The sequence below is a fragment of the Oncorhynchus tshawytscha genome, unplaced genomic scaffold (genome assembly GCF_018296145.1).
Source record: "Oncorhynchus tshawytscha isolate Ot180627B unplaced genomic scaffold, Otsh_v2.0 Un_contig_4934_pilon_pilon, whole genome shotgun sequence".
In the NCBI taxonomy this organism is placed as follows: Eukaryota; Metazoa; Chordata; class Actinopteri; order Salmoniformes; family Salmonidae; genus Oncorhynchus; species Oncorhynchus tshawytscha.
In genome coordinates, this window is record NW_024609814.1 from 325001 (window position 1) to 335000 (window position 10000).

The window sequence follows — 10000 nt, forward strand, 5'->3', positions numbered from 1 at the left end:
CTCATAGTAGCTATACCCATAGTAGCTAAACTCATAGTAGCTAAACTCATAGGAGCTATACCCATAGTAGCTAAACTCATAGTAGCTAAACTCATAGTAGCTATACCCATAGTAGCTAAACTCATAGGAGCTATACCCATAGTAGCTAAACTCATAGGAGCTATACCCATAGTAGCTAAACTCATAGTAGCTATACCCATAGTAGCTAAACTCATAGGAGCTATACCCATAGTAGCTAAACTCATAGTAGCTATACCCATAGTAGCTAAACTCATAGGAGCTATACCCATAGTAGCTAAACTCATAGTAGCTATACCCATAGTAGCTAAACTCATAGGCGCTATACCCATAGTAGCTAAACTCATAGTAGCTATACCCATAGTAGCTATACCCATAGTAGCTAAACTCATAGTAGCTATACCCATAGTAGCTAAACTCATAGTAGCTATACCCATAGTAGCTAAACTCATAGGAGCTATACCCATAGTAGCTAAACTCATAGTAGCTATACCCATAGTAGCTAAACTCATAGTAGCTATACCCATAGTAGCTAAACTCATAGGAGCTATACCCATAGTAGCTAAACTCATAGTAGCTATACCCATAGTAGCTAAACTCATAGGCGCTATACCCATAGTAGCTAAACTCATAGGCGCTATACCCATAGTAGCTAAACTCATAGTAGCTATACCCATAGTAGCTATACCCATAGCAGCAATACCCATAGTAGCTAAACTCATAGTAGCTAAACTCATAGTAGCTAAACTCATAGGAGCTAAACTCATAGTAGCTAAACTCATAGGAGCTAAACTCATAGGAGCTAAACTCAAAGTAGCTAAACTCATAGTAGCTAAACTCATAGTAGCTAAACTCATAGGAGCTAAACTCATAGGAGCTAAACTCATAGTAGCTATTCTCATAGGAGCTAAACTCATAGTAGCTAAACTCATAGTAGCTATTCTCATAGGAGCTAAACTCACAGTAGCTAAACTCATAGGAGCTAAACTCATAGTAGCTATTCTAATAGGAGCTAAACTCATAGGAGCTAAACTCATAGGAGCTATACTCATAGTAGCTATACTCATAGGAGCTATACTCAAAGTAGCTAAACTCATAGGAGCTAAACTCATAGTAGCTAAACTCATAGTAGCTATACCCATAGTAGCTAAACTCATAGTAGCTAAACTCATAGTAGCTATAACTCATAGTAGCTATACTCATAGTAGCTAAACTCATAGTAGCTAAACTCATAGTAGCTATACTCATAGTAGCTATACTCATAGGAGCTAAACTCATAGGAGCTAAACTCATAGGAGCTATACTCATAGTAGCTATACTCAAAGTAGCTAAACTCATAGGAGCTAAACTCATAGGAGCTAAACTCATAGTAGCTAAACTCATAGTAGCTAAACTCATAGTAGCTATCCTCATAGTAGCTAAACTCATAGTAGCTATACTCATAGTAGCTAAACTCATAGTAGCTATACTCATAGTAGCTATACTCATAGTAGCTAAACTCATAGTAGCTATACCATAGTAGCTAAACTCATAGTAGCTATTCTCATAGTAGCTAAACTCATAGGAGTTAAACTCATAGAAGCTAAACTCATAGGAGCTAAACTCATAGGAGCTAAACTCATAGTAGCTATACTCATAGTAGCTAAACTCATAGTAGCTAAACTCATAGTAGCTAAACTCATAGTAGCTAAACTCATAGGAGCTAAACTCATAGGAGCTAAACTCATAGGAGCTATACTCATAGTAGCTATACTCATAGTAGCTAAACTCATAGGAGCTAAACTCATAGAAGCTAAACTCATAGGAGCTAAACTCATAGTAGCTATACTCATAGTAGCTATACTCATAGTAGCTATTCTCATAGTAGCTAAACTCATAGGAGCTAAACTCATAGGAGCTAAACTCATAGGAGCTAAACTCATGATGATTGGTTTAATATGTAAACCTACAGTAATACTTAGCCTATGCCATCACAGGTCCCGAATGGTCATCATTCTCTGGGGCCTTTGCAATGTTTGTCTTTCAGACTGTCTGGGTAGGAAATGACGGAGGCAATAAAAAAGAGGAATTGACCTTGAGAGAGAGAAAGAGAGAGAGAGGAAGCAGAGTCTTGAGGAAAGTTACTGAGATGACAGTGTTGGCCACCATGCAGTGCAGTGCCACAGGTGTGATGATGTAATCACAGACACAACCAGGATGGTCTCCATTTCTCTCCTTTTCTTTCTCTCTATCTGTCTACCTTTTCCCACCTCTGTTGATCCTATGGTAAACACTTGTCAGAGCCATGGTGCTGCAGACAGGGAAGTAGTTTAAATCGGACATGGATATATTAGGTTTTCCCCAATAAGATCTATTGTCTGTAGGTGTCTGCATGGCTTCCTTTGTGGTGTTATTCTATTGTGATGCAAACACATTCCCTCCATTATGGTTACCATCCAAGTCCCTTCATATTCTAGGATTGGCTGCCCTGGTGGAACGACGCGTGCCTGTGTGTGTGTGAACCCATGAGTGTATGTCTATACAGAGTGAGATTGTATGCGCATGCGTACGTGTGCATGCGCATGTATGCACGAGTGTGTGTTGGTATTGGGGTTGGGGGGAGGGGGAGAGGAGAAGAGAGGAGGGGGGTACATTTCCTTATCTGTGGGCCACAGGCGGCTTTGAGAGCGTTATCAGTAGCCACCACATTGTACTAGCACATCCTCTTGTCCAGTGGGGAGCGGAAAAACTCTCTTTGCAACGAAGTTCTCTCTCTCTGTCTCTCTCTGTCTCTCTCTGTCTCTCTCTCTTTCTCTCTTCTGTGTCTCTCAGTCTATCCCTTCGCTCTCGCTCCCTCTCTCTCTGTCTCTCTCTCTTTCTCTCTTCTGTGTCTCTCAGTCTATCCCTTCGCTCTCTCTCCCTCTCTCTCTCGCTCCCTCTCGCTCCGTCTCTCTCTTGCTCCCTCTCTCTCTCTTGCTCCCTCTCTCTCTCTTGCCCCCTCTCTCTCTTGCTCCATCTCTCACTCTCTCTTTCACTCTCTCTCTCTTTCACGCTCTCTCTCTTTCACTCTCTCTCTCCTCTCTCTCTCTCGCTCCCTCTCGCCCCCTCTCTCTCTTGCTCCCTCTCTCTCTTGCTCCCTCTCTCTCTCTCTCTCTTTCTCTCTCTCTCTCTCTCTCTCTCTTGCTCCCTCTCTCTCTCTCTCTCTCTCTCTTTCTCTCTCTTGCTCTCTCTTCTCTCTCTCTCTCTCTCTCTCTCTCTCTCTCTCTCTTCTCTCTCTCTCTCTCTCTCTCTCTCTCTTCTCTCTCTCGCCATCCAACTAGAGCTCTGTCTCTTCCTGGCATGGAGGGAGAGGAGGGAAGAAAGTAAAGAAAGAGAGATTGGGAACTAGAGAATGACATAAGGACACGAGTACGACATGGTCAGCATCACCTTGTCAGCTTGTGCGCCTTCGTTCAACAGAATCACCACAAAGGATTCAAAAGGGCATTTTGTTAATTTTGTCTTTTGGATTTTTGATATTACATCTTTTTTTAAACATTACTGGAGTTCCCAATTTATTTAAGGAGGACGGAAAGTAGATGTGCCATGTGCTACCTTACCTATGGTACTGTAGGGTCCTGTGGGTAAACAACTGTACTGACAGAGCACGCTGGTTTTCATGCTGCGTAGGTGAGTAGGTCTGCACTGGTCAATTTAAATGTTACTGTAGAGGGTAAATGCTATTGAGTTCAAAGCCATTTCTCAATTTATCGTAAGTTATTGTTGTTCATTTATTGCATGAAGTTATAGTTCATTTTCTCTTTGTGCAAATTGTTTTTATGGAGGAAAACCTGTTATGTGTTTTTGCCTGTTCTTTCATCAAATAAATCATGTGGAAAACATTACAATAAAATACATGTTTGTGTATTTACCACAGCTATAATAAACACAACATCATATACATAAACATATATATATATCTTTGCAGCCATACAGATATAAGACCACCAAATTATATTCATAATTTATGACTTGAAATTAACAGCAAATGAGTGCATTGAGTTTACACAGAAATACAATATGATTTTTGTCTCATATCAAAGGAAACAAGGAATAACAAAAAACAATTCTGAATCATTACGAACATTCATTAAACATTATAATTTGATTGCAAATAATAAAATATTATGTAACGAAAAGAAAGACTCCAACACATCTTTGGGAGTATTTGTTCCATTGTCGTTTTTTTTATTCAACTTTTCTATGAATCAAATGTTTATATTGAAAGCTCACATTGCCTGTTCTCTCTCTCAAAAATGTGTAGATATATGTCATTTCTTACCAATGATCTACACGAAATACTCTGGAATGTCAGAGGAAGACAAATTCAAACATTTTTTGTTAGATGAATGAAAAAGTAAACAGTAATATTTCTTGATTAGATAAGTATTCACCTCCCTGAGTCACTACATGCTAGTAACACCTTTAGCAGCGATTACAGCTGTGAGGCTTCTTGGGTACGTTTCTAAGAGCTTTACACACCTGTATTGTGCAATATTCGCCCATTATTATTTTAAAATTCTTCAATCTCTGTCGAGGTGTTGGGGATCAAGGCTAGACAGCAATTTTCATGCAGATATAAGTCAAAACTTCACCACTCAGGAACATTCACCGTCTTCCTGGTAATCAACTCCCGTGTAGATTTGGCCTCGTGTTATAGGTTACTGTCCTGCAGAAAGGTGAATTTGTCTCCTAGTGTCTGTTGAAAAGCAGACTGAACCAGGTTTTCCTCTAGGATTTTGCCTGTGTTTAGCTCTATTCCATTTCTTTTTATCCTAAAAAACTCCCCCTTGCCTTTGCTGATGTCGAGCGTACCGTTGCCATGATGCAGCCACCACCATGCTTGGTAATACAGAGGCAGGTACTCAGTGATGTGTTGGATTGGCCCCAAACATAAGGCTTTGCATAAGGAGAAGAGACAGTTGCAAAATCCAGCCATGAATAATGAATCATCCAAGTCTTGCAGAAGCAGAACCTATAAGAAAACTGTGAACTTCCTTGAAATGAGGAAAACACACAGGCAGTATGATACCAAACAATGGAACCCATGACAACCATGTTGAGCCTGTCATCAGCTCGTGAGAGGGCCAGGGATACTAGATTTAGCTTTGATGTAGATTATATATGGAAAAATGTATCATTTTAATTTCCTAATTAATTCAAAATTCTTAATCTATCTTTATTTTATATTCACCACTTCCAGAAGAAGAATTATCACTGAATTACCAAAGTGAATTATTGTAATGTTTGTTTATGTGCCAATTAATCCATTAAGGGATGGATTGCCAACTGGTGATTTGACACGAAAATAACATTTCATTCATTCATTCATTCCAGTATTTGACCCACTAAATCATGTAAAGCAAATGTGTCTTATCTCTTTTGTTCTACAGGTTTGAAAACCGTCCAATCTTTATGCACCTGGGACAATGTGGATTGTATGGACAGTTTGATTCATATCCGAAAAGACAGACAGACAGACTGGGGGACAAATCAACAGTGTCGGCCGATGGTGACTCATTCAAAGACAACGTACTTGGCTATTCCTCAGGATGTGCTATGGGAAAAAGTCTAGACTACTAAACTTAAAACCAGACCAACCAGTCTGCTGTGGAGCTCCAAGAAGATCCAGAGACGCCTCGGTCAGACTACTAGTAAACACTGGCACATGATTATTGATGTGAGCATCGTCTGCCCAGCCACTGTAGATTGGACACAGCCTCTTGAGTGGGGCCATGAATGCAAGATCACACTCACACGCTCTCTCCTTTTTTTCCTTTTCTCTCTCTCTCACACACACACAAACTCACACACACACACACACTCGCTCTGACACACGCACTCGCTCTCACACACGCAACAGCCCTCAGAATGAGAGGTGACAATAAGACTGGACTGAGCCAAACCCGAGGGCATCAGCCACTGACTCCTGACCCCTGAAAACCCAGGACCCAGACAGCCCATCACAGACATCTCTGGACTGATTAATAACAGCAGTAGACAACCCGTCGTTCAGGAGGACCAGGGGACTAACAGCATAATAAGGGGATATTATCTGGAGTAGCCGCAGGGCTGAGAGAGGTCTGTGGAGGTCTATAGGTGTCTAGCAGCAGCAGCTAGTGGCCGAGACACTATGCTGGGTGAGAGAGACAGAACAGCGGAAGGGGTGAGGGGTGCAGTGGTGGGGTGCCTTCCCACAGGTACCATGATGGAGAAACTGAACCCCCCCTCTGCCCCCCCCCCCTCTGACACCCTATCGGAGTCTGAACGACTGAGCCCTCAGCAGGCCCCCTCACCGGCTTCACTTGACGCTAGCAGCCCACCACCGGTTAATGAACCAGGGAGTCCGGGAGACAGGTTTGTCCCACCTAGCCCCCCTGCCTCCCCTCCTCCACCTCCAGAGTCCCCTACCAAGTTGCTTGACCACCCTGCCGCCACCAACATCGCACCTGAACCACTGGTCTCCATGGAAACAAACAACACCAAGGGAGGAGGTTTAATTTGCTCCTCTCCGAAAGCCCCCTCCTCCTCTCCGCCTCCCCTCCTCCCAGCCCCAGTGTCTACATCCACTACCCCTGCCGTCCTCCCCCCATCCTCCTCCTCCTCTTCTTCCTCCTTTTCCTCTATTGCCCCCTCCCTCCCCACATCCCTGTTATTAGTCTGGGACACAGTAAACCCCCCACCCCCTCTCCCTCCCCAGTAACACCCCTCTAACCACCCTGCACCCCATCCCCAACCACCCCCACCACCGTGACCCTTACCATCACACCCACCACCACGGGGGCATCCGCCTCACCCAGCTCACCTCCCTGTCAGGGACCAGACCAGGGGCCCCACCGATCCCCACCCAGGGCCCCCTGCTGCCCCACCAGTACCTGCCACCACACCACTTCTTCAGCAGGTGATAGGGAAATGTTTCATATTCACATTATATTCCATTATCCAGTGGAGGCTGCTGAGGGGAGGACAGCTCATAATAATGGCTGGAATGGAGTCAATGGAATGACATAAAACACATGGTTGTGGTTGATGTCATTCCAATGACTCCATTCCAGCCATTATTATGAGCTGTCCTCCCCTCAGCAGCCTCCACTTGCATTATCATATTTCATGTTATGACTGGCTTTCTGATACTGTATGGCAAACTGTTTCACTACAACAACTGACTGTTTATAACATAGATTTCTCTTTCTGCTTTTCCTAACCCTTAATCCTAACCAATTATTAAACTAGAACTACTACTTCCCCATAGAGCCCCATTTCCTAGAATCACTATGATGAAATATCCTTCTTCCTCTTCATTTTCAGCAGGAACGTTGTTCTATTTTAGCAGCATGTCTCTGCCGGTGTCAGCCCTAACGAGAGAGAGCCTGCTGACAGCATGCACACTCCATCAACATCCCAAACATAACCACCATACAGATCGCTTTGCTCGCTTTCTCTCCCTCAGTCAATTTGAAATGTTTTTTTGCCATTTCAAATCCATTCAACAATTTGAAAACCATTTAAAATATGATTACTTCCCTGAATAGCATCGTTTGTACTTCTACAGTTGTGTTCTTTTATTGCTTGGATACTTGTGTTTGTTATCTTTCATTTCTCTCACGTTCCTCCCTCTTTGGACGCCACTATAATAATGTTTCATAATGTTTAAATACTGTTTTACCCACTTTCATATGGTTATACTGTAGTCTAGTCAAGGCCATTATATTTAACTATTGCTATACATATACAAGTCTATCCTACGTATTCTTCAGATATACTACATATTCTATCCACATACTGTCCACAATGTCTACACGTCCCACCACAAATAAACACAGTTGAAGTCGGAAGTTTACATGCACTTTAGCCAAATACATTTAAACTCAGTTTTTCACAATTCCTGACATTTAATCCTAGGATCACCACTTTATTTTAAGAATGTGAAATGTCACAAGAGAGAATTATTTCTTTCAGCTTTTATTTCTTTCATCACAATCCCAGTGAGTCAGAAGTTTACATACATTCAATTAGTATTAGGGAGCATTGCCTTTAAATTGTTTAACTTGGGTCAAACATTTCGGGTAGCCTTCCACAAGCTTCCCACAATAAGTTGAGTGAGTTTTGGCCCATTCCTCCTGACAGAGCTGGTGTAACCGAGTCAGGTTTGTAGGCCTCCTTCTGCCCACAAATTTTCTATGGAATTGAGGTCAGGGCTTTGTGATGGCCACTCCAATACCTTAACTTTGTTGTCCTTAAGCCATTTTGCCACAACTTTGGAAGTATGCTTGGAGTCATTGTCCATTTGGTTGACCCATTTGCGACCAAGCTTTAACTTCCTGACTGATGTCTTGAGATGTTGCTTCAATATATCCACATAATTTCCCTGCCTCATGATGACATCTATTTTGTGAAGTGCACCTGTCCCTCCTGCAGCAAAGCACCCCAACAAAATGATGCTGCCACCCCCGTGCTTTACGGTTGGGATGGTGTTCTTCGTCTTGCAAGCATCCCCCTTTTTCCTCCAAACATAACGATGGTCATTATGGCCAAACAGTTCCATTTTTGTTACATCAGACCAGAGGACGTTTCCCCAAAAAGTACGATCTTTGTCCCCATGTGCAGTTGCAAACCGTAGTCTGTTTTTTTTATAGCGGATTTGGAGTAGTGGCTTCTTCCTTGCTGAGCGGCCTTTCAGGTTATGTCGATATAGAACTCGTTTTACTGTGGATATAGATACTTTTGTACCTGTTTCCTCCAGCATCTTCACAAGGTTCTTTGCTGTTGTTCAGGGATTGATTTGCAGTTTTCACACCAAAGTACGTTCATCTCTAGGAGACAGAACGAGCCTCCTTCCTGAGCGGTATGACGGCTGCGTGGTTCCATGGTGTTTATACTTGCGTACTATTGTTTGTACAGAACGTGGTACCTTCAGGTGTTTGGAAATTGCTCCCAAGGATGAACCAGACTTGTGGAGGTCTACCATTTTTTTTCTGAGGTCTTTGCTGATTTCTTTTGATTTTCCCATGATGTCAAGCAAAGAGGCACTGCGTTTGAAGGTAGGCCTTGAAATACATCCACAGGTACACCTCCAATTGACTCAAATGATGTCAACGAGCCTATCAGAAGCTTCTAAAGCCATCACATCATTTTCGGGAATTTTCCAATCTATTTAAAGGCACAGTCAACTTAGTGTATGTAAACTTCTGACCCACTGGAATTGTGTCATGCACAAAGTAGACGTCCTAACCGACTTGCCAAACTATAGTTTGTTAACAAGACATTTGTGGAGTGGTTGAAAAACTAGTTTTAATAACTCCAACCTAAGTGTATGTAAACTTCTGACTTCAACTGCAAATATACATTTGTACTCCGGACTCCAACATTGCTTGTCCTAATGTTTCTACATTTCTTAATTCCAAGATTCATGTGTACTGTTGTGTATGTTAGATATTACTGCACTGTTGGAGCTAGGAACACAAGCATTTCGCCACACCTGCAATAACATCTGTTAAGTATTTGTAAGCGACTGTTAAAATGAGATTTGATTTGATTTGATTCTCTCCTTCTCTCTCTCAGTTCTCATCTTGGTCCCTCTGGTAACTATGGAATCTTTTCCAGTAGAAGCATCAAGAGACGGTCCTCCTCACACTATGAGTTGGATCTCAGTGATGGTAAATAGAAGATAAACTGGTGTGACTGTCCATGGACTACTGACCAATACCAGCATATGATAAATCAATGAGATACAGTTTATGTAGTGTATGTATGTACACATACACCACAGGAGGCTGCTGAGGGGAGGACAGCTCATGATAATGGTCGGAACGGAGTAAATGGAATGGCATCCTGGAAACTATGTATGTGATGGATTTGATACCAGTCCTCTGATTCCGCTCCAGTCATTACCACAAGCCCGTCCTCCCCAATTAAGGTGCCACCAACCTCCTGTGATATACACTGAGTATACCAAATATTAGGA

At 42.4% G+C, this 10000-nt stretch overlaps 1 pseudogene; it reads left to right on the top strand.

The window, feature by feature from the left end:
* The first annotated feature begins 3286 nt into the window (after positions 1 to 3286).
* Positions 3287 to 10000, top strand: part of LOC112247972 — an 8263-nt pseudogene continuing 1549 nt past the window's right edge.